At 49.1% G+C, this 24792-nt stretch overlaps 1 protein-coding gene across 4 annotated transcripts in view; it reads right to left on the minus strand.

Moving 5' to 3' along the window:
- MLN (motilin) overlaps positions 1 to 24792 on the minus strand; it is a 258217-nt gene that overhangs the window by 47645 nt on the left and 185780 nt on the right. For 3 of the 4 annotated variants that reach the window (XM_075121883.1, XM_048826698.2, XM_075121880.1), the window contains exons 3-4: positions 21555 to 21786; positions 15128 to 15235 (exon numbers count right to left, since the gene is read on the minus strand). The gene's annotated coding sequence lies outside the window, so the exon portion shown is untranslated. The remainder of the gene's footprint in view (positions 1 to 15127; positions 15236 to 21554; positions 21787 to 24792) is intronic. The other variant, XM_075121881.1, reaches the window with a different exon arrangement.

A 24792-nucleotide genomic window follows, 5' to 3' on the forward strand; every position in this document is an offset into this window, starting at 1 on the left:
GTGTGTGAGAGTGGATGCAGGGCGGGAAGACATCCATCCCTTGCATTCTTCCCAGAGCTTATGGTTCCTGGCATTATGCTCTCTCCTTGGTCGGAAGCTGCAGTGGAACACAACAGCAGTTCACTCGCATGTTTCTGTGGTCTGTAATTCCGTCTCTGCTCCTTACTATCCTCCCCATCCTCTCACTCACAGAGTGGCCGGGAGGGACGCTACCTTGTTTCTTTGCCTGGCTGCTGCCCAAGCTGTTGCATGAGGACTGGAGAGGATGCATGCAGGGCAGCACGCCTTCCTCTGCACCATTTCCGAGCAGAGCAGAGCAGAGCTGATGCAATGCAATGGGGCAGAGCATGAAATAAACTAGCAGCTCTCCCAGCTCCTGGGTTTAAGCCAGACCCAGACTGAAGTACAGCAGGGTTTTTCCCAGTGCCTCAAGCTAAAGTACTGGGAAACCCTTGCCCAGCTGTAGATTTAATCCACATTACACTCTCCACAAGCTTGAAGACATGGGGAGACAAATCCCAGGCCCATTCAGATCAGTGGGGATTTTGCGGATCAGTGGCATCAGGGTTTAGTTTTAGAGATCAGCATTTTCAGTTGTGTTACAATGAGTCAATGAACAGCATTTGGTGGCCACTGCCTTTAACCTCACACCCTGCTTAGCTACTTTCATGGCTATTTAAAGGCATTCCATTCTAACAAGCCATTCTAACCACCAAATCCTATTAGAAGCTGTAACTACTCGAGCATCCCCCAGCTGCATCCATTCCAGGCGGGCACAGAAATCCAGCCCAGGTTCTCCTATTTACTCCAAATAAATTAAGCAGCTCAAAGGGAGATCTCTATCTGCAAAGACAGCTTTTAGGCTTCCATTGCATTAACACCAGGACAGCCCTGGGGAAAGCTCAGGCTGGATTCCCCCACCCCACACCTGGAATGGACTCCCCATTTGTGTGGCATTTACTCTAGATCATGGGAGTATTTCGGAGGCATTGTTCCATAACGCTGCGCCAAAGTCTATGGCTGGAGCGGTTTCTGCGACCTCTTGCCAGCACAAGCAAAAGTCGGAGCTGTACATCCTTGGCAGACACACCGCCTGTAAAAATCGATACACGCAGTCTTTATAAATCAATATAAGAAATGGAGCTGGGAGGGGGCTTTGCTGCTCCCCTCTCTCCTGGAGATGACAATGGAGATATATCTTTTTGTCTTGTCACCTGTAAATATTTGCTTATGTACTTGGAAATCGTTACGTTTCTCGACCCTATCCTCCCCCGCCAAGGAGAGAAGCACTCTTTCACTCGCACGCCTGGCCGGCCTAGGGGGCGCGATGGTTCCTGCAGTGCTTTCCTGTACATATTTTATACATAAACCAACGTATCGGCATGAGGACTTTGTAAAGTTTAACAGTAGGGATTAAAAACAAACCCAAAATAAACACCAGCAGCACAAAGAAGGGAGGTGTGTCTGTCTGATTCCTCGGCGGGGGGCTTCTGCGTCATGGAAAGGGGTCACCTTTATTCCCCTCTCCCCTCTATGGTGGGAGGTAGCCAGACCTTTCTGAGGATTCAGAAACTGTCCTTCCCCATGCTTTACTTCATATACTCACTGTGGACACAGGCACACACAAGGCACCTCCGGGAAGTGCTGCTCCTGCGCCCCTCCCACTGGATGATGTTTGGAGCAGCATCGATGGGTTCCAGAGGGAGCCATGCTTGGCCTTACTCAGCCAAAGGGGCCAGATGGCAAGCCAATTGAGATCTCCTAATGGGTCTCGTGTGACAGCTGCCATCTTGGTCGACACACTGGGGATCTCCAGGGCTAAAAGCATGCACTACAGAGCCAGAGTAGCAGATTGAGAGCTGTAGCATACCAGCATCCTGTGTATCAAGCACAAAGGGTAACATGTAGCATACACTGAGCGGGGGTTACATATGCTCATGTCACCCTCTAGGGGCCAGCTGGCCCAAAAGATAAAAGACCAATTATTGCTACCAGCACGCACATGCCCACAACCACTTGCCTTCGGTAAATGAGGGCTACCAATCAGCACTTACAACCTAAACGAATATCATCCATTATTGCTCAACCTTTAATATTTAAACACGCCTGACGTAGCCTTAAATAAAGCAATTCTGCTTCAGCAAAGGGTTTTTTGCAGAGTCAAAGTTCCCCTCCTTTGGGGCCCTTAGCGTCAAAGTCATTAAAGAATTGGCAGCGTCAGGGAAAAATTGTTCTCTGTGTCATTGAATTTGTTATCAAGCTGGCTAGTGACTGATCCCAGTCTCATTCCCTTTCTGCTGCTCTCTTTCCCCACTACCCCCGCTCCCTCTCTCCTGGCCTGAAGCAACTAGAAATACCACATGTCAAAGATTCTCCACCTAGGGGAGGGAGACATAATAGAAGCCACCGTAGAAGAGAAAGAGGAGAGTCTGCTATAGCCCCTCCTTTAATCAGAACAATGAACTCACGAGCTATGCAAAAACAGAGACACGATCGACAATGAATTGCCGGAGCCTCCAGACCCCAAAGCGTTAAGGATGCTTGTCTCATCCCTGGCTTCCATGGGGTGGTGTCCTCACCCTGTGGGTGCACTGCAGCCTGGCCTTCCAGCTGCGATCCTTTGGTGTAGGCATGCTGGCGACTGAGGACAAACAAGGGGATGGATTTTAAGCATCAGGCTGTCAACTTTATTCAACTTAATGCAGAGGAGTGGTGCTACCCGCCCTGCCACCCATACCCTCACCTGCCAGGCATTTTAAGTGGTTTCAGTTCCGGGGTCTCCAGCCACATGACCCATAACCCGGCCTCTTCAGCCTACCCTAGAACTCAGCTCGTTCTTCTGAGTCCCCCCCTCTCCCTGCAGCCTATGATGGGGGCAGAGGGTACAAAAAGGGGGAACCTCAGCCCATGCAGGCCACAAGGTCTTCCCCTATCCTGTGAGCTCCAGGCTCACAGTGAGAGCCCAGGTCTTTTACTTCAGGGAACCATTCCTTTTAACCACACTGGAAACTGGCCTTGGGATAAGAGGGTGAAAGCAACAAGCTTGATCACACCCCACCCTCCTGCCATGCCCAGTATCAGAACCCTGCCCAGTCCATTCCCTCACACTGAACAGCGCACAAAGCGGCACCATGTGGCCCAAACTAGGGTTTAAATTAATGAAAGGGGAGAGCAAGTGACCAATCGCCTCCCTTCCTCCCTATGCCATTGAGTGCCAGTGACCCTGAAGGACAGGAGCAACCCAGTGTCCGCTCAGCATGTGGGCTCCTCTCCCATCCAGCCAGGGTTGAACCAGCTGCCACCAGCCCCATCAAGTTCCCCACCCGTTGGAGGCAGGTGGGTGCCATTTTCCTCTCCCACCCGCTCGGCTTTCCCATGTACATCGTGCCAGGCTAGGAGTCTCTCAGCTGCAGGCAACACGAACTGGCAGGATTAAGGAGTCTGTGGAGGCAAGTTGAGAAGTTTGGTGAGGGGGAAGCAGAGATTAATGGAATTTCCTTTGGGAAATGCAGCCTCTGTCTCCCCCTTCACCATCTGGACTCGCAGAACATCCGAGGAGCACTGCGGCCCCCAGCCAGGCGATCTCCAGTGAATAAATGCAACTTCCTTTGCTCCACACAAACTGTGGCGCAGCTCCTGATAGCCTCGCTGACAAGGGGCCAGACTCCGCTCTCGCTAACACCAGTGTAAATCCAAAGCAGCCCCTTCGCTTACTCAAGGTGTCCGCCGGCATGGCTGAGATCAGGATCCAGCCCAACACCTGGCACAACAGGGCATCACCCAGCCTCACCCGTCACACCACCCTCCTCCGCACAACAAGGGACAGCATGGAGAAAGGAGCAGCTCAATCCCACAGGCGAAATATGAGAAGGAGGATGAGTATCCCGCTAATGCAAGGTTCTCGTGACATCACCAGCTATCGCTCGGCACAAGAGCAGGGCTCGGATCATGCCCCCTAAACCCTGAAGCGCACTCGCTTGGTTACACTCCATCCTATGGATCCAGCCACAGCTCTCCCCGTCCGATTAAGCATGTGGCAGCACTGGAGCCTATTTCTGCTCTGAAGCCCGACGTAGCCTTCCCTGGGTCCCACTGATTTGAGTGGAGTGATACCAGGGTAATGGAATGTGACATTTGCCCCCTGAATTCCTCCTCTTTGCTTTCAAAAGCGGGTGGGATTTAGGGCCAACTTCACTGCTCTGGAGTCTGAAGCTCTCCATTTATCATGCAGCAGGGACTGCCTGGGTGATAGGAGAGCAAGCGTCCCCAATACTGCCTGCCAATGGCCTCCACGCAGATCTGGAGGGATCAGCTCTAGTGGTTGGGAGGAGAGCTCAGTCCCCATAGTCTACTCTGTCCTTGGTGTCTCTCCTGAGGCAGGGCCATATGACTACCTAAGAGCTATAGGTTCAGTCTCCAGGGCTGCAGATCCAGCACCAAATACCAAAGTCACAAGCAATAAACTTTCCTCCTCTGCTCCCCTGGTTAATAAGCCGAGCAAACACGGCTCCTGCCTCTGGGACGTTCATCCCAATGGCCCCAAACGCTTTACCGAGACCGAGCAAGCTGCTGCGGGTTTCGTTTACTGGCTGCAAGGTGGTGCTAATTAATAGGTTGTGTGCCATGTGCAGCTGAACACAATACTATAGCTGCCTTGAAAAGAACTGCAGCTGGACTCAGTCTGTAATTAAGCTTCATGTATGCTGCCAGGCAGACCTATGGCAGCAAACACCTGTAGACCCAACAGACTCGACAAGGGAAAGCGATTAGGGAGTGTGAAGTCCACAGGATGTGTGGGAAAGTTATTCCAAGGGAGGGGCTGTGTTTTGATCTCTCCCCCTTTGGCCCTGGATATTTAGGGGTAACCCTAACGGGAGTGAAGCTAGAGAAGCTGCAAGCCATGTTCCCCTTCCTTCCCTCGGGCACTCCTCACTCTACAAAATATACACCCCCTTCCCCTCTCTACTTACATGCAGTTGTGATAGAGGTTCAAGGCACTCCAGGCTCCCAGCTGTGGTTCTTCTGCTCCCAAGGGCAGAGGAAGGAGGCAGGGGGAGCCCATCTCTGTGTCAGAGTCTGTTATGTTTCGCAGCATGCAAACTGAGAAATCACATCCAACATGGAATACTCTTGCTGGCAGGCTGCAATGTAACACTGCTTTATTTCTTAGAATTCAGAGCACGCAAGAACCCCAACCCAGAGAGAAACAAAACAGGCTGCTCCCTAAAACAGAGAGGCACAACTCACCCTACCTGGCTTTAAGAGGATTCTTTTCAAAGCCGCTCCAATCATTGCACACCCCTGCCCTCCCTCCCCACAGAGTCCTTTGTTTCCCCACTTCACACTACCCCTCTGCAGTGCACTATATTAAGGAGGGATTTCTGCTTAAGAACCCTACATGAGATTTCTTCCAAGCCCCACCAAAGCTGTTCCTGAATGACTCAGATAGATGACTGCATGAACAAAAGACACTCTTTCTTTCCAAGGCATGAGCCAGCTGCCCCCAGCCCTACATGGTTCACCAGTAACCCAGTGCATGCAGTTGATCTCCTCACTTTTGATTCCAAAGACTCAAGCCTCTAGCTGGTGAGCTCAGGGAGTGGGTCTGCAAGGGCTGTGAACAAGAGCAGGCCCACATCTTTCCAAGAGACAGTAATATAGCTTTTACATATGCACCTGCCAGCCCTCAAAGAAGCTCCATTATGGACTCAAGCATAAAGGAAGGAGGGAAAACCTAACAGCATGGAAATATCCCTGCTAGCTAGAAGGGAGAGGAGGGCAGTTTGGTGCAAAATGGACACCTTAGGGTTACAGGTGCTTGTTTCTCCCAGATTTAAAGGGCCAGCTAACAAAAGGCACATGATGGGAAAGGCTCAGCCGGTCCTGGGGAGTTGAGTTACCCACCAATGTGGGAAAGTTCTGGTCTAGTTCTGAACTCGGTTTGTGCCGTCAGTGAGTTAGGGGCCAGAAACAAGCACTGAGCTCTTATCCACCAGTGTGTTGGAGAGAGCTTAGGTCCTTTAGCTCCAAAACAACCAGCTGCCTTGTGTAGCCAGTTTTAAGGGCTCAAGGTAGGAAATCAATGGGAATTAGGCAGCTAAATATATTTGTGAATCTCACCCTCAGTCCTCACAACCAGGGCCAAATTCTGCAGAACAACTCAGCTCCCAGTTAGGTGCTGGAATAAGGGACAGCTCCCAGCAGCTTGCACCCAGCAGCTCCCATTGTGACACCAGTGGGCAGATTTTCAACAGAGCCCAGCACCCAACGCACACAGCTCTGGGCCTTGATGATGCCTCTTTTGAATATCTACCCTCCAGTGGCTGGTGAATGACATGGGGAGTTGCACTACGTAAGCCAGGAGAGGGCGACACAGACAGAGTGCTCATGTGGATCTAATTTTTCCCCCAAAGTTGTGAGACTTTGTATCCAGAGTTTTAATATGAAGTAAGCTCTGTGGGCCAGGGACCATCTTTTTGTTAGGTGTCTGTACAGCACCTAGCACAATGGGATCATGGTCCAAGATGGGGGTTCCTCGGTGCTACTGCAACATGAATAATAAGTAGTTTTAATTATACTCATTTCTGTTCTGCCTCCTTCCTTTCTCCCTCCCTTTTGCTTTCTCCCCCATCGTCCCTGTAAAGGAACCCTCCTTCTGCCTACAAAGGAATAAAAACGCCTTGTTTGCTGTTCTCTGAAGCCAGGGAGAAACAAAAGGATGGAACTGCCAGGTCCTTTTTCGACGGGTGACTGAAAATGCACTGTTCAAAGGAGGCCTTGCTTATCTCACCCTTTAGACTTTGGAGTGTAACATACGATTGGAATTCAACCCCCCATTACTACAAATATCTCTCTCTGTTTCTGAATGGGGGAATAGGTTCTTTTTTCGAAGGCATGTTCTGTGCTGGCAGAATTCACAACTGGCCACCTGGGGAGGATAATAATACTGTCTGATCCTGAACAGTGTAAATAGGAGCCTATAGGTAACAGAGAGAAAAGAGCAACAGGCTCGGGGGTGTTCTGTGTTAGACGGTGCAGCTACTGTTGGTTGGGAATTTTTTGACATACTGTTTTTGTTGTTTTTTTAACAAAAATAAATAAATGTCAGTTCACTGAAACAAAAACTATTCATGAAACACGGCTGGTTTCCACAAATCACAGGAGTGAGGGAGGATTAGGGCCTGATCCAAGGCACACTGACACCACTGGAAAGACTTCCTCTGGCTTTAGTGAGTTTTGGATCAGTCCCAAAGGTCCAAGCTACATTAGAAAGCTTACTGCTTAAAGTGGCAAACGGTGGATGCAGTGACACTGGTATAAAAATGCTTATCCTGGTATACCCTATTCCATTTTGGGAAGTGAAATAAATTGTAAGAGTATAGGGCACCTGAATACCAATATAAAGATGTCCACGCTACGGCTTTTACTGGTATATCAGTAAAAAAATCATGTCCCTAACCAACATGGTTATAATACTGGGATAATATTTCTAGCGTAGACCAGGCCTTCATGAATGAGCCCACAGTAGAAGCAGGACTCCAGGTAATTTTTCAAGGGCAGCAAATCATTTTAAGGGTTATCTAGGCAGAATTGTTTTAATAGGAAGGAGGGGATATAGATTTCCAAAGCCCTCACCCTGTTTTCATCACCCACCCACAGCCTCGGACCAGCTGCACAGGTTGGTGGTGGCTAATGCTAAGTTCCTTGCATGTTGCCTCCATAAGCTTCAAGAACAAATGGAGGTCAGTGGTATGATCTCCATGTTACAGATGGGGAAACTGAGGCACTGAGCAGGGAAGTGATTTGGTCACAGTCACGTAGCAGGTCAGTGGCAGAGCGAGGAATGACTCCCAGTGCCCTACCCCCCTAGATGATGCCACTTCTTTCAAAGCCCTCCATTTCCAATAGCCATGAGTCCTGGGCAGCAATCACACTCTCTACCTTGGTAACAAAGTGATGATGACTCAGCTGTTCAATCTGTCTCCTTTTCTTCCTCCCCTGACTGGGCCTGTCTCTCACCTTCCTCCCCCACATAGCAGCCCCCGCCCTGCCAGACATTCCCTTCCACCCTTCCCCTTCCAAACTCCCACTCCATGATCCACCCCTGTGTCTCTGTTACACCAGGCAGCTGCCTGGCACTTGCGCATCAGCCCGTCAGCTGCTGACATGCGAAGCAGCTGGCAGCATGAAGTGTTTGCAGGGTGGAGGAGGATAGACAGCCCACAGTAAATCCATCCGGAATTTGCAAAGCAGGCAGAGGTCACTGTTAGCTCAACTACTGCCCCTGGCTGCACGGAGCTTGATCTAAATGCAACTGGCTGAGCCAGAGTGATTTACATGGCTCTGGGGAAGGAATTCCCCCTCCTGGCATATTTTTTCCTCCTTGGAATGTCAGTCCAACACAAGCGCAGTCCCACTCTTAGATTTATGCCCCATGAAGGGGCCGTATTCTCCCCACAACACACACGCAGCACGTGTAGGTCTGTTCGGGATTGTTCCCCGTTGCAGGGCCCCGCTCTGTGCCCACTCATAGCTGCAAGGCCATCTGATGCTCTCTGTAGTTATGCACCAGGAAGCATCTAGATGTGCCCATGTTTCACCAAGGTAAGGAGGGAGCTGCTGTCTTGGGAGGAGCTGGCACGGATGAGAAGGAAGGGGGCAGGGTGGATGTTGCTACCAGCTGCCATTACCAGAGATCGAGGCCAATGGCTTTACAGAGCTGGACATTTATTTCCCCATTAATCAACAGCTGCAAAAATTCATGGCCTATAACCAAGTGCCGGGCCCTGGAAATGGAGTGTTTAAGGATCTGGGCTCCAATACTCATTAAACTAAACTGCCTGCTTCCCTCCCTCCCGCAGCAGGAGCAGAGAGCTCTGCAGCAATGAGCAAGACCGACAGCAGGAGCGGAGTCTGTCCAGAACCCAAAGGCACTTACCCACCTTCTGCCCATTATTGAGGAGACATACCAGGGAAGAGCAAACATCACCAGGCTCAGAGAGTCTCTGAGCCGTGTTCCCACATCACTTCCTCCAGCGGGAATCTGGAGTAACCCCAGGGACTGCAATGGCACCTCTCTCCTTGACGGCCAGGTGTGCACGAGAGAGCTCATTTAACATGGCAAGGCAGGCCCCTTGTGCACTTTCTCGCTGAGGATCTCAGTGCACTGTACAAACATTGATTCACCCCAATCCCTCTCCTGGGAGGTAGGTCAGTAGGACCATCTCTATTTGAAAAGGTAGGGAAATGGAGGCACAGAGAGGTTAATTGAGTTGTCCAAGGTCAACTAGTGAGGCAGTAGCAGAGTTGAGAAGAGCTTCATAGGGTGAAATCCTGGAATCCATTAGCGTCAACAGCAAAACTTCTAGTGGCTTCAGTGGGAACAAGATTTCACTCAGACTTGAAGGCCACAAGGGACCATTCAGACCATCTAGTCTGACCTTCCTGCACAACACAGAACAGAGAATGTTGCCCTGTAATTCCTGCCTCTAGCCTGATACTGTAGCTCAGCCACAGGGTATATTTCTTAGAAAGAGACGTCGGAGCTTGATCTGAACACTCCAAGTGATGGAGAATGAGTCTGGTCCTGGGTAAGTTGTTCCAATGGTTAAATTAGTCTCCTTGTTACAAATTTGCACCTTATTTCCCAGCAAAATGTGTTGAGTTTCAGCTTTCAGTCACTGGCTCTCATTTTGCTTTTGCTGGCTAAACCAAAAAGCCCCCTACTCTCAGAAATCCTCTCTCCGTGAAGGCACCTCAGACAGGGCTCTAAAAGGTACTGTACTTAGGTGCCTATCTACCTTTAAGGATCTCGGCCTTATGGACCATGATCTAGTCACCTCCTTAATCTTCTTTTTGATAAATTGAATAGCTGGAGCTTCTTTAGTCTCTCTCTGGAAGGCAGTCCTGACTCCCAGTCTTCTGCCAAAACAGTCTGTCCTTCCTGGTGCCAGATACCTTCCGGCAGCCTCTCCAAACACCTGAGGGCTGAAAAGTCCAGTTGGAAATCTTGCATAAATGAGGCACAGGCAGGGGAGAGAAGCAATGTGCTGAGGTGAGGTTTGACGATGGAGAACTGAGGAGGAGGACGAGAGAGAGGGAGGCCACCAGGAGCTGCAATGAAGAAGGCTCTCCCAGCAGGGAAGACCAGATAGGAGGTCAGTGCTAAAAGAGCAGAGGGAATGGGGGTGGGTGGGGGTGGTGAGCAAAGGTTGGTGCATTTTCAAAGACAGGGACAAATTATTTACTCAGTTATGCCAGTCTTAATCAGACATAATTCCAGGGAAGTCAATAGAGTTTCTCTGCATGGTATAAATCCAGAGCAACTCATCTGGAGTTACTCGAGATTCTAGTGTCACTTAAGGGAATTTTGGACTGAATCTTGATATGTGAATATGGGGAGAACTGGTGAAAAGATATGAGGATGGGGTGATGGAGCCAGGATGCAACAACACCCACTTCCGCCTCCTGTTTGGGTCATTAGCAGGGTTTGAACCCAGGACTTTCATCCCCATAGCACAGACTTGCTGCCCCTTGAACTAAAGGAGTAATTCCATTATATGATAGCAGTAGTAAACTATTATCCTCTATGTGAACCAGCCATTACAGGGTGGGAGCATAACATTTTCAAATGTATTACAGCCATACCGACTGATCCCCTTCAGTATCATTGCACAGGCCTCTACCACTTGAGCTAAAGGAGTGACTCCATTAGCTAGTAACAACAGTAGACTGTTATGTTCTATGTGGACCAGCCACTAAAGAGGGACTATCATGCTGTCTGGAGTCGCTCATGACCATGAGTGCCCACCTTAGGGCAGACGGTCAGAAAACAGGGCAGACATCCCAAACTAGTGGTGTGTTCTATAACTAGATTTCACCAAGCCGGTAACAAATGTGAGCGCCTGGATCACTATACCAGTCTTACCATGAAGTCACAGACAGTTCCCTTAGACTCTCCAGTCTATCCTGCCACCCAGACAAACTGGACTTTGTGATAAAAGGTCACTTACACCAAACATGACCAATTTAAGTTGCTTCCAATCCCAAGAGGCCAGTCACTTACCCCAGATCATTTGGTAGCCTGCCCTATATTTTACACCAAAGACAACACTGGTAGCCAATTCTATAGTAAACTACCTAAAGGTTAATTAGTTAAGAAAAGGAAATGAGAGTTATTGAGAGGTTAAAGCATGTAACATATATACAGCTGAGGCACAATCTAGAAGTCCAAATGGTAGCAGAAATGTAGTAATCTATCAGTTTCCCAAAAGTCTCTCCAGGCTACCCAGAATAACTCTGGGGATCTCAGTCTTCTCATTCAGTTATTCCACCCTGTAAGAATCCAAACAGTCCAGAGATGAAGGATAATTCCCTTAATCCATACTTATAGCCTCTTCTCACAGAGAACAAGCTGACAGGGTCACTACCCACGTGGGCTTTGCCTTTGAAGACAGAGAGCAAGGAATGCATTTTGAGTCTTTGACCTCCGATCATCACACACAACGACCACTTGCTTTGAAATTAGCACTTGTCTGTTAAAGTTCTTTATTTGCATGATACAAGGCTTCTTCCTCGTTTGATGGGTTATTTGGTTACAGGGGTATCCATAATGTAAATGCTTGTTCTGAATTATAGCTGGATACAGATAAGTGAAAACAATGCAAGTAACATCTCATTAGCTTTCATGAAGTTTAAACACCAACTATACTCTCATATACTTCATCATCATTTTGATCTCTACTAATACACAGGTGAATTGGCCTGGAGCTTTGGCGTGCATTGGCATCTGGTCTGCCAGGGTCACAGGGACATCGCAAACATTACAAGGCTGTGGCAACTGCAGTAACTGGTGACCTAATTACATCACAAAATTTAGCCATGGAGCGTAGGGAAGGTGAGGATGAATGACACCCAGGCAATCTATTCCCCAGCTCAGAAAATAAAAGCTCATATAGTCCTCATTGATCCAATTTTTTCTGGTGCCAGAGAACATTTAATGGAAGGGTTTTTCTGGTTATAAACAGTGTTGGAGGTGCAAAGTCATAATTTTCTTGCATTTGTTGGCAAGGCTTCACTCCTCTCATTTTTCAAAGGCAGGGGCTTTTTTAAGATGCCCTGTATCGATCCAACACTTATTTATATATGAACAATGGGAGAAGATGGTTAGTTCAGTTATTAAATTTAGAGAGCTGACAAAAGCAATCAGAAGATGTAGTGTTTAATAGGAGATTAAAAAGCAGGCTGCAGGAGCACAGATTTCTGACCCAGCGTCTTGGAGACGTAATTTAATATACATAACACACACACACAAACACATATATATATTACTGCTTAGATAGCAGCATAAAATGATAAAATTGCCTGTGTTTGCTGAAGGGTTTTATCATTAATTGATTTTCCTGCAGACTTCTCGTCTCTCTCTCAGTGTTAATTTTGGAGCTTTTTGTCTTGGTGGCGAGTTGGGGGAGACATCTCACATATCTGGAGACTTGTAGGTTTCTCAACACAAGTGGAATGAGTTTGGAGGTCTCAGTCTAGTCCTCTAGGGGTGATTTCGTCCACAGCATAAAGCCTCCAATGACTACACAATTCTGCTCTGCAGAAGGGGTGCACCAGGTCATGTTGAAAGCACAGAGGCAGAACTGCTTTAAGTCCCTGACCGGAATGGCAGGGAATAAAGCAGATCAGGATTGGGGTGTATCAGCAGAACTGTTTTAGGGCTGAATGAGCAGGAAGTCAGGAGTGAGGGGTACTAGCAGAGCTGAATAGGGTCTCAGGACAAAGAATCAATCCTGAAGCACTTGCATGAGAGGAAAGTGATCAGGAACAGCCAGCATGGATTCACCAAGGGAAGGTCATGCCTGACTAATCTAATCGCCTTCTATGATGAGATTACTGGTTCTGTGGATGAAGGGAAAGCAGTGGATGTATTGTTTCTTGACTTTAGCAAAGCTTTTGACACGGTCTCCCACAGTATTCTTGTCAGCAAGTTAAGGAAGTATGGGCTGGATGAATGCATTACAAGGTGGGTAGAAAGCTGGCTAGATTGTCGGGCTCAACGGGTAGCGATCAATGGCTCCATATCTAGTTGGCAGCCGGTATCAAGTGGAGTACCCCAAGGGTCGGTCCTGGGGCCGGTTTTGTTCAATATCTTCATAAATGATCTGGAGGATGGTGTGGATTGCACTCTCAGCAAATTTGCGGATGATACTAAACTGGGAGGAGTGGTAGATACGCTGGAGGGGAGGGATAGGATACAGAAAGACCTAGACAAATTGGAGGATTGGGCCAAAAGAAATCTGATGAGGTTCAATAAGGATAAGTGCAGGGTCCTGCACTTAGGACGGAAGAACCCAATGCACAGCTACAGACTAGGGACCGAATGGCTAGGCAGCAGTTCTGCGGAAAAGGACCTAGGGGTGACAGTGGACGAGAAGCTGGATATGAGTCAGCAGTGTGCCCTTGTTGCCAAGAAGGCCAATGGCATTTTGGGATGTATAAGTAGGGGCATAGCGAGCAGATCGAGGGACGTGATCGTTCCCCTCTATTCGACATTGGTGAGGCCTCATCTGGAGTACTGTGTCCAGTTTTGGGCCCCACACTTCAAGAAGGATGTGGATAAATTGGAGAGAGTCCAGCGAAGGGCAACAAAAATGATTAGGGGACTGGAACACATGAGTTATGAGGAGAGGCTGAGAGAGCTGGGATTGTTTAGCCTGCAGAAGAGAAGAATGAGGGGGGATTTGATAGCTGCTTTCAACTACCTGAAAGGGGGTTCCAAAGAGGATGGCTCTAGACTGTTCTCAATTGTAGCAGATGACAGAACGAGGAGCAATGGTCTCAAGTTGCAGTGGGGGAGGTTTAGATTGGATATTAGGAAAAACTTTTTCACTAAGAGGGTGGTGAAACACTGGAATGCGTTACCTAGGGAGGTGGTAGAATCTCCTTCCTTAGAGGTTTTTAAGGTCAGGCTTGACAAAGCCCTGGCTGGGATGATTTAACTGGGAATTGGTCCTGCTTTGAGCAGGGGGTTGGACTAGATGACCTTCTGGGGTCCCTTCCAACCCTGATATTCTATGATTCTATGATTCTATGACTGGAATAGCTGTTCCAGCCCCCATTCTAAGAGCCAGGATGGCCTTGTGATTAAGGCACTGGAGTGGGGCTTACGAGATCTGGGTTGAAGTTCTGATGGTTCCACAGATACCCTGTGTGACCTTGGGCAAGTCACTGAGGCCAGATTTTTAAAGGTACGTAGGAAACTAGTGGGGTTTTCATAAGTCCATTGAAATCAATGGGAATTAGGTTGACAATACCACTCGGCTCCTGTCACAGGGTGACACTGACCCTTTAGTCCAAGTCCCTGTCATTTTGCCATGTGGATGTACATAAAGCCACAGACACAAGTCAGAAGGTCTACATAGTGCAGTATGGATGTGTTAGCACAGCTGTGATACCCGGGACCGGAAATTGCAAACCCAGGTTTACAATGCAGTTTGGATGCTCAAGCCCGGGCTTGGGAACACCACATCCACAAGCCCAGGTCCCACAGACCGAGCCTTAGTGTGCAGAGTAGCCTCACCTTAAGCGTATGTCTCCACAGCAATTAAACACCTGCAGCTGGCTCATGTCAGCTGACTCAGGCTTGTGGGGCTTGGGCTGTGGGACTGGATGTTTGGGTCCGGGCTTTGGGACCCCGTGAGTGGGGACGGTCCCATGCTAGCGGTGTGCGTAGCGTGTGTACTCTACACACCGCCGAAAGGAGGCTGCAGTGTGGACATACCGCTCAAGTCTAAAACTTCTGGGCAGAATCCAGAAGAGCCCTGAAAATGAACCACTGCTCTAGAGCCAAGACCAAGTATAGAGGTCTTATGAGTCTGCTACTGCCTCCGAGCTACCCCCACGGTCCTTTTGCTCAGCTTGTTGATGCTTGTGCTGTAGAACCAGAAGTTCAGTCCCTACAGAGAACCCCTTCCAGGCACATTCCTGGAGACTCGTATCCTCACATTCACTTTCATCCCAGTTGCTGTTTGCTAAACCTTCCACTGTTAGAAGGGAACAATTTATAATTGGCCTTTTTTTTTTTTTTTTTTTTTAGTAAGCCTTGAAATAGTTCCTCACTCACGTCAGGTCACTCCAGCTCTCCCCACCTAGAGGTTACTCCGCTGAGCCTTTCAGCCACCTCCTAAGTCTTTTCATTTCTTCTTGTTTCAATATGTTGGCCAGCGTCCAGCTGTAACAATGAGGAATGACATTGAGATTAGAGTTTAATAAGCATCAAGAACAGAACCCCCATTTGGATCAAACCAATTTAGGGGTCACGGTAAAACAGTCAAAACAATTCCAGTGATGGTGGACCCCTGGCCCTCTCCCCTGGATGATGCCCCCCCTGGTTCTTCCCCCGCAGTTCCTAGCAGCCATATTTTACTATGTATTAGTCTCTCTCACCACAGAATACACTGAGCCAACATTAGAGCAACTTAACAGAAGCAGGAGACACCATTGGGAATGGTGTCTGGGCCGCTCATTGTCATTCTAGGCCTTGCTCTCCCAGCAGGGGCACTGGCCGTGAAGGGAGCACCCAGCAGCACTGGTCCCAGTCTCTCCCAGCAGGCGATGTCATGAGGAATGGTGTAGGAGCACTGGTTGTGAGAGCTCCTGGCTGTTCCAGTCCCAGCCTCTCCCAGCAGGAGGTGCTGTCGGGCATGGTTTAGGGGCATTGTAGTTTTTGGAGACTTTGCTCTGTGGCTCAGAGTGTCCTTCCTCCCCTGCCAGCCCCCTCGTTGCTTGTGTGCATGAATGACCTGCACATGCATGGACTCACCTGGAGAGTCTTAGGCTGACTGCAGCCACATCTGTTTCCCGGTGCCCCTCCATGCAGGGAAGGTAAACTGCTGGGAGTATGAATGGGTCAGCCTGCCCCCGTGTAATCATTTCCCATCCCTGCTCCATCACTCATCCTAAGCCACCGACCCTGAAGTATTATGGCCATGCTTCCTGAGCTGGCAGGGCAGGAAGGGTGAAGGCTGGGAGTGAGGAAGTGCCTCACTTCCAGAGAAGATTAAAGCGCTGGGGTGGCCAGGGGGACACTATCCGGCCCTCAGGGGGATGTGAATTATGGGAGGACCCAAAGGAACTCTGTGTAATCTGGGGAGGGATGATCAAATGGTGGCAGCTGCAGCCTTGTGCAGAGGTGATGGATGGCCTCTCCACGGGGAGCCAGACTTCCAATTTGCTGCCCATTTGCAGTGCACTTTACCCACAATTCAACCTGTCAGAGCCACAAATCCCTTGGAAGGTTTGCAACAGCCAACACCACACACACACACAAGCACACAGAGGCCCCACCAGAGACACTGCACACACACGCACAATCTCCAGAGACACCAAACACACAAACACCCCCCCGAGACACCACACACACATGCACCAAAACACCCTCCCAAGACACCAGTTCCCAGCGTACACAGCACTGCTTCTTAGTCTCTCTCTCTCTCTCTCTCTCACACACACACACACGACAGCACTGATTCACACACATGCACTCCTCCCTGCCAAAGACACCATGGATACATGCCCGGCATGACCCAGCACTGATCCACCAGACACGGACACAGACTGTGACAACACGCTGAAAGCCAGGCACACAGATGACACATGCAGATGCAGAGAAGCCCACAGGTGCACACCCATATCCGTAACACACAACAGGTACAGAGATGACACCCTGAGACACAGACATCCCTCCACCAGACACAAACCCATCGCCGACACAGGTACATACACAGATGCAAGATGGCACGCCAGGACACTGCCTGAACAGACACACGCAGCCTAAAATAAAAGTTACAATGATAGAAGAGCGTGTGGATCGCCATAACAATGTGTGCAGGGAGAGAAGTGGTGGGTGGGAGGTGAGGGGAAGACAAGGTGTGAGTCTTCGGAAACCACAATCCCTTATCCAAGAGGTAGCCACTTTTCTGGCAGGGAGAGCAGGGACTGGGAGGGGAGGCCTGCGGGATATGTGGAGTCATTTGGCACAAAGTGTTCTGAAGAGGAGAAGGGGAGGGAGGGGAAAACATGTTTAACAGCAAGCATAACCAAAGGAGGAAGCGACTGTCTCTGGGTGTAATTTAGTGCTCGACCCTGCAGTTCGTTGGCAGGCAAAACTCCCATTGAAGTCAGCAGGAGTTTTGCTTAACTAGAGACTATGGTTCCCAGCCCTTAGTCATTAGCTACTGTCTTTTATTCACGGTCCTTCAAGTGGAATAGGTCTCTTGCAATTAACAAGTAACAAGAGTGAGTGGGCAGGGATGGACCCACCCGGGGACTCGGTCCAACTTTCTTGTTGGATTCAACAGGAAAGGGCGCTGGGCTTCTCCAATTCACTCTGCCACAAGGAGACTGGGGAGATGGGGAAGCAGTTGCGGGAGACGAGGCCTAAAGAGAATTTCCACATGGAACACTTTCTGGAGGCTGAACAGCCAAATTGTGCCCTTTGTGGCTTCCACAGCACTCAGAGATGAGCTTGAAGCAACCAGCTCCATTCTACAGAGGTAAGTCAGTGCATGAATTACAATCATGGAAATGTAGGACTGGGAGGGACCTTGATAGGCCATCTAGTCCAGTCCCCTGCACTGAGGCAGGACTAAGTATTATCTAGTCCATCCCTGGCAGGTATTTGACTAACCTGTTCTTAAAACCCTCCAATGACAGGGATTCCACAACCTCCCTTGGTAACCCCAGTTCCAGAGCTAACCATGGGTGCTGCCGCATCCCCTGGCTTGAAGTGGTCTCCATCGAATACAGGGTTTACACTTTGATTTAATGGCTCTCAGCCCCCCCACTATACAAATTATTCCAGCGCCCCTGATCTTAACTGTCCTTATAGTAGAAAGTTTTTCTTTATACCTAACATGAATCTCCCTTGCTACAAAACTAAGCTGATTACATATACTTGTTGTACCCTTATGGAGCAGCGCAGCTCTGCAGGGGGCAAAGGACAGGACATAGGAGACAGTTCCTAGAGGTCTGAGGGTTTTCTACAGTGCCCAGCCTTCCCATATACCAGTGTAATCCCATTTACTTCAGTGGCATTGCACTTGATTTGCATCTGCAGCTCAGAGTTGGGACGCTGAGGATCGATGTGGGGAGAGCATGCCCATGCCACACCAGCAAGACGGAGCAGCTGAATGCCTCCTCCCTCCTTCTTGTGAAACTTGTCTCTTCTCTCCTGTCTCATTCCTCTTGCCCCATGGCTAATGATGATGTAGAGCTGGCTATATTGGTGCCCCACGATGTACAGCATCTGTCCCTTATTTGATGATGGATTCGTGTGGGCTGGGACATTTTTTCCCTCCAATTGCCCATGACGTTGCAGTATTTATCTTGTTTGAAGGCAGAAGTGGCATCCCCAGGATCTTGAAAGGTTAGCAATGTTGTGTCTATGGCACAGTCCTATTCTTCTCTTTCTGCCTCATAAATGGCCCCTTTGGGAGAACCCATCTGGCAGCACCTTGAAGCAGTGGGAAGAGGATAATGAATCCCCCGCCCCCAGGCTGGTAGTTTGTACATCAACAACAGGCAGCTGCAGGGCATCAAATGTTTATAACTGACCTCAGACAACCTCTTTCCCCATCATGCTGAATGGGAAAGAAGCCTCCTACCCATCAAGGCTGGCTTCACCCCTGCTTTGATGTGCTACAAGGCCTGTCATATGGTAACCAGATACTCAGGAGAGTGCCAGCAGGTGGAATTCACCCTCGGGGAGCAGCTGGCCTGTCCGTCATTCAGACAATTCAGTAGAAGGAGATTCCCTTGGGGTAAGAGCTATATTCAGTTCAGTGCTGATAAAAGATTTATAGCCCTGGATATCAAGGGTCTAAACCTCCTCTCACTTGCACCAGGAGTCAACTCCAATGACACCAATGGAATATTGAGGGGGAAATCAGGCTATAAAGTTCTATGTGTAGAATGAGTGCAGGGTTAGCTGCAGCAGGGCAGCTAGGAACGAGAGGGGAATTCAGTCGTCTGAAGCATGGGTCCAGACTAGGGCTGGCTGGAAAGCAAGAATTCTGTTTCCTGAAAAGTTTGGCTGCGTCGATACCGGCATTAAGACGTAAGCAGGACCTTTCCAAATTTTTCACGAAAAGCCAGAGAGAGAGACCGTGACACTACCCCAGAGTAGCTAATAACCCAGTGGTTATGGCTCTCATTGAGGGGGGTGGGAAACCCAGGCCTGATTCAGAGCAGGGCCATGAACCTGGCACACCCCGGGTGAGTCCTCTACCCACGGGGCTAGAGAGTCTCTTCCTCAATCTCAGTTTCTCCTGTTGGAGCCATTCCACTTTGTATAAATAATTAAATAGTAATTGGTCCCAAAAGGGAATGAGGCTGACTCGACAGCCACACAATTAGGGCGCTCATCTGGGATGTGGGGGGCTGGCCTACTGGTTATGCAGGGGTGGGTCTCCCATCCTGGACCCAAGAAACCTTCCTGATTAAAAATGTTTTGTTGAGAAATCCCCGATCAGCTCTGGTCCAGACAGAACTTCACCAGAGTCTGGGGGAAGGATGAGAGAGGGAAAAGAGGGGGTGTTTGGACCCATGTCCAGCTCACGTCCGGCAGCCTGCATGCTTTGAAGAGCTCAGACACACACGCGCTCCGGATCCAAATAAAATTTGATCAGGAAAGATTGTGAAATGATGTCTCCAAGGTGCATACGAATCAAAGTGAAAAGCAATGAAGATTGCTAGACATGGGATACGCACACACATGCTGGTGGACAAATGTGGACTCCTCAGATACAGCACGCCCACAGCAACAATGCTGTAGGTGAGGACACATCAGTCATTGCATCACACAGTGCACTGAGCAGCTACACAAGCACCACAAGGTGGCAGGTCAACCCAAGCAGTACTCTGCCTTCGGATGGGGTTCCCAGGGAAGCAGCACCACACTGCACCCCAGCCCGGGAGAGTGAGCTCTTGCATCAGTTCAGGACAGCAAACTTCCTCCTATTGCTTTTCTGGAGTGTAGAGCAGGTTGGAATTGAGCAAGCATTTCTGCTGCTCTCCCCAGCCTGCCAATAGCCTTTACTGTGGATCAGCAGCAATGGTGGGGTGAGTGATGGGGTGTGCATCCAAAAACAGGGCCCTAAATGGATTAGTGTGGACCCGAGAGACCAATTATGGTACCTGGCTACACCCAGAGGGAGAGCCAGGCTTTACAGGCTGGTTATTATAAAGAGAGAACGTTTGTAGCAGAAAAGCGTTGCTGGAAAGGAGTCTGTGGTCATCCTCTGGGAGGTCGTGAGGAGGAAACCCAGGGGGAGAATAAGCCCAGGATCCAAGCCCTGAAAGAAGGGTCAACGCAAAGAAATCGTGGGGAAGAAAGGCTGGGTAGGAAGAAGACGAGGGAAGCAGCAGCAAGGAGTGGGACTGTGCAGACTTGGGTTGCTGGTTATAGGAACCCAGTGTAGAGGGAGGACTGGGTTCCCTATTCCAGCCCCTGGGAAGGTGGCATAAAGCCAAGAAGATGCACGGACCATGGGGACCTGAGCTGGGGCTGAAGACCTTTTCTACGGGCACCTGACTCTTATCTGTGGCACTTTATCTGGCCAGAAGGGCAAGTCACAAAGAGTAAGCACCCCTAGTCGGGGGGGGGGGGGGAGGGCGAGGGGGAGGGGGAGGAGAGAGAGAGAGAGGGCTCACAGCATGAGTAACTGAAGGAAGGGAATACCAGTTGGGGCAAAAGCTAATTCACAGACCCGTCCACAAGGTGGCGCTCCTGCACTGAGTGAAACCTTTTACAAGGTGCAAAGCAAGCTTCTAATTCAGGGCAAGATTGTGACTTTCCCCAGTGTGTCCCCTAACTACCCTGAGTGGGGCACAGCATGTAGGCATGGGAGGACAGCCTCTGCCTGCAGATGCGTAGGCAAGGATGGGTGGAGCCTTGCCTCTGCTCCCAACATACCAGCCAGAAGGAGCAAGGGCATGTGACGGGGAACCAGGAAGGGAATTATGACTCTCAGTCCCTGATTGCTCCTGGGGGTGCAGTTAAATGCTGCCCCGTGTTATGGGCTGAGAGTACAGTGTCTGTCTAGCCTGAGGTTAGTTAGGGAACGTGGTGCCCATGGCAGGTCTTTTGCAAAGGCCTTACCAAGGAGAGCAAACTCCCTGCTCAGGTCTGCAGCTGCCCAGGCCCCTTGTAGCTGGAAATGTTTGGGGTGAATGTAGCTGCCAATGGATGTTCCCAAAGATCCCTAAAGAATGGCTGAGCAGTCGGCGGCAGGGGAAGAGCTGGCGAGCCACAGGGGCTGGCAGGAGACACCTCCAGACTGGGTTAGGAGGGGCTGGTCATTGTGGGGCCCAGAAGGGACTTTTAGTCTTTTATTAAAGCCTAGTTTTCTTTGTTGCCAATACAACTAAACAGGCCAGATCTGAACTCTGGGGAAATTTGGCTCTGAACTTGATGGCATGTACATATGTCTGGGAGGGGACACCAGGTGCATCTCTAGCATGACACATGTTTAACTGCTAACAGCAAATACCTGCATGCATGCCATTTTGCAGGGTTGAGGGGATCTCCTCCAGAGATGCTCCCAGCCCTCCCCCAATGCATCCATCTGTGCTCCTTATGTCACGTCAACTCCAACAGAGAGCTTCAGAAGGCAGTGCCTTACTTCTATTTACACATGTCACCCTGGACGGATGATTCAAGCAGCATTCAGCTCCCAGGAGGAAAGCATCAGCAAAAAAAGCCTCTTTCATGTAGGTGGATAACTGAAAATAAAAAGATAGAATTATTAGCACTTAATACTTTTCTTGACTCCCTGGTGCTTTCTCCCAAAATCTCCAAGTTCTTTAGCTAAACTAGTCAAGCCAGTGGGAGTCCATTTTTTCCTTCTTGCTAAGAGAAGGAGGAAGGCCTTCTCCCAGCAAGTAAAGGCACTGGAGGGATTTGGGAAACCGGGGTTCAATTCAGACTCTATGGGACCTGTGGCATATCGCTTAGTCTCTCCGTACCTCATATCCTCCCTGTAAAATGGGGATCCTTCTTCCGTTGTCTATTCAGACTACAAGCTCTTCATATCAGGGACTATCTCTCACTCCATTTCTATACAGCACTATGGGGCCACAATCTTAGTTGGGGCCTCTAGGTGATTGTAAAACACAAATCTTATGAACCCCTCAGTTGGGGCCTGATTCTTGTGATTCATTCACGGTGTGCAAGCAGAGAAGTTACATACAAACATAAAATACCACTCTTGGAAAGTTGCAATGTAACCCTTACTTTACTTCTTAGAATCCAGAACCTTAACACACAAGAACCAAAACCAGAGAGAGACAAAGCAGGCTGCTTTCTAAGGCAGAGAGACACAGCTCAGTCCACCTTGCTCTCGGCTGGCTCCTGGCAGGCTGACTGCTGAAATCACATGCTTTCCTACAGTCGCTAGCCTGAAAGCAGGCCCAGGAAACCCCTTATGCTTCAAGTGAAAGTTTGTAATTTTAACTGAGTCTTCAATACATAGCCTTGGCAGAATTCAATTTTCTCTATTTTTTTATCATTTCAACAGACAATCGGTTTACTTTTTAGCTTTTTTAATATTTGCATCAATTTACATTTTCACAGTTGAGTGAAATTATGGGTTTTAAGCATTTTTTTCTAGTTTTATGCATTTAAATTTTCACAGTTGCAGGGAAATTACGGGGGCGTAAAAATGTAGTAATTTAATGACAGTAGAGGCTGCGATTCAAAAAGTTAAAGCTATTTAAATGGTGCCTTTGCGCCAGCTCCATTAATGCAGACATCAGTACACATGAGGGTGGGACCCAATATGTTCCCAAAGCAGCATTTTCCTTACTTTGCCTATCTGTAAATTTTGATCATCATTGATGGAAATATTTTTAGTCCGATTGTGTGTAGGGTGAAATCGACATTTCCCAATCAAAATCCTTCTGACCCCATCAGTACTCCACAATTCTCTCCTGCCTTGCACCCCATGCCCTGGATTACACCCATACACAATGGGTGTAAAATGCTGCCAATGATGTGAAAGGAGAAAGCTGATGTGGTAGCATTTTACACCCAGTGTGTAAAGAGTATTGCTAACCCCAAGCATTCAGAAATCGAGAGACTGGTTTTAAAATCACAAATTAAAAAAAATGTTTTTTATTTGCATTCTGATCTTCTAGGGTCCACTTGAGTTCTTTTTACAAGCTTTTCTCTGCAACCATGAGCAACTTTTCATTTTGAAATGAAAGATGGGATTATCACCTAATCCCATGACTCCAGGAGCTGGTACTTTAAGAAAGACACCAAGTATTTTAAGACTTGTAATAAAATCCTGATAGTTGACAGCAATGTATAAATAATAGTACAGTATGCAATGCAAGAGAGAATCAGGCATTTCCAATGCTCCTTCCCACACTGGCTCTAGTGCAGCTGAGACACTGAGCAGGGTCAGTGGCTATATATGAGAGGGTCTGATGCTGGCTGTGAATGCAGGCATGCTCTAATTGCCTGAATGATTCAGACCTAGCAGACTCCTGAGAATAAGGCGGGGCTGCCCCAGAGATAATCCCTGAAAAGCTGCGGGGAGCTGCAATGTCATTACCACTGCACTGCAAAGAACAGTCATTGCTCTGGGCCTGACCACAGGTTTATTCCACTTAGGTTAAGCGCCCAGCCCGCCCAGGGCCCTGTAACTCTCCTGCTCTCTGTTCCATCCGCATTGATCGCTTTGCTGCAGCTCCCCCTGTAATTTCAGAAATAAAAAAAGGTCTGTTTATGTCTTGGGCTTTTAAAACCCTTGTAAACATCAGGTGTCTCCAATGGTTCAGAGCAGATTCATAGCCCAGTGCCAATCTGCTCCCGCCAGCCTTCAATTCCTCTCCTTCCTCCCTCCAACCCTTCCCCTGCTGTCTCTCTAGTCCTCAATGTCTGGCTCCTGCCTCCCCAGCCTGCTCCCTGACCTCTCCCGCCTGTTCGATCTGCCAGTGCCAGTCTCTCTATTCCCCCACACCTACCTCCTCTCTCACCTGCTCTGTCTATGGTATCTCTGCCCCTCTGCTCCCTCTCCCCTACGCACATTCTCTCTCTCTTTGTTCCGTTTTCTCTCCATCTTCTGTCTCATTTCTCCCTCTGCCTTTTCCCCTGCTCTCCTCCCCTCCCTTTGCTTTCCCTCCCTCTTTCATCCCCCGCCCCCTCCGTTCTCTCCCTCCCTCCCCTGGTATCTGCTCACAGTTTACTGATCCCAACATGATAAATCTCTTGCCATTTTAATGCTTTTCCCCCCCCAGGGCCAACCAAGTGTTGAATACATTTCTTTTTGATTCTTACACCCAAAGTGTGGTTTTACAGACGCTAAACCACTCCAACGACATTAAATTGCAGCTTTGCAGCCACCGCCTACCGCTAGCAGCTGTCTCCAGCTGCTTGCATTATTTAGACTCGCCCACTGTGTTGCAGGGGTCCAGGCAGCTGGTCCCAGTGCCTACTGCTCCTATACACACTCAACAATGAGCCCTGGGATTGCCGGGCAACTCCATGGCAAAAGCAGCTCAGAGGAGAGTCACTGTGGGAAGAGGTGGGAATTATCTCCTCTGTTCTACCACAGCATGCTGGACCTTGGAGCAGGGGTGCCCAAACTGAGCAGCACCAAGGCCCACGTTTGTGACCATGATACTGAATCCAGGACCTTCAAGATGAGCCTCAACCCACTTAAGTTAATGGAGTAACTCCACTAACTGGTAGTGGTAGTAGACTTTTATCTTCTGTGCATTGTG

This window comes from Caretta caretta, chromosome 21 (assembly GCF_965140235.1).
Source record: "Caretta caretta isolate rCarCar2 chromosome 21, rCarCar1.hap1, whole genome shotgun sequence".
NCBI classification, from domain to species: domain Eukaryota; kingdom Metazoa; phylum Chordata; order Testudines; family Cheloniidae; genus Caretta; species Caretta caretta.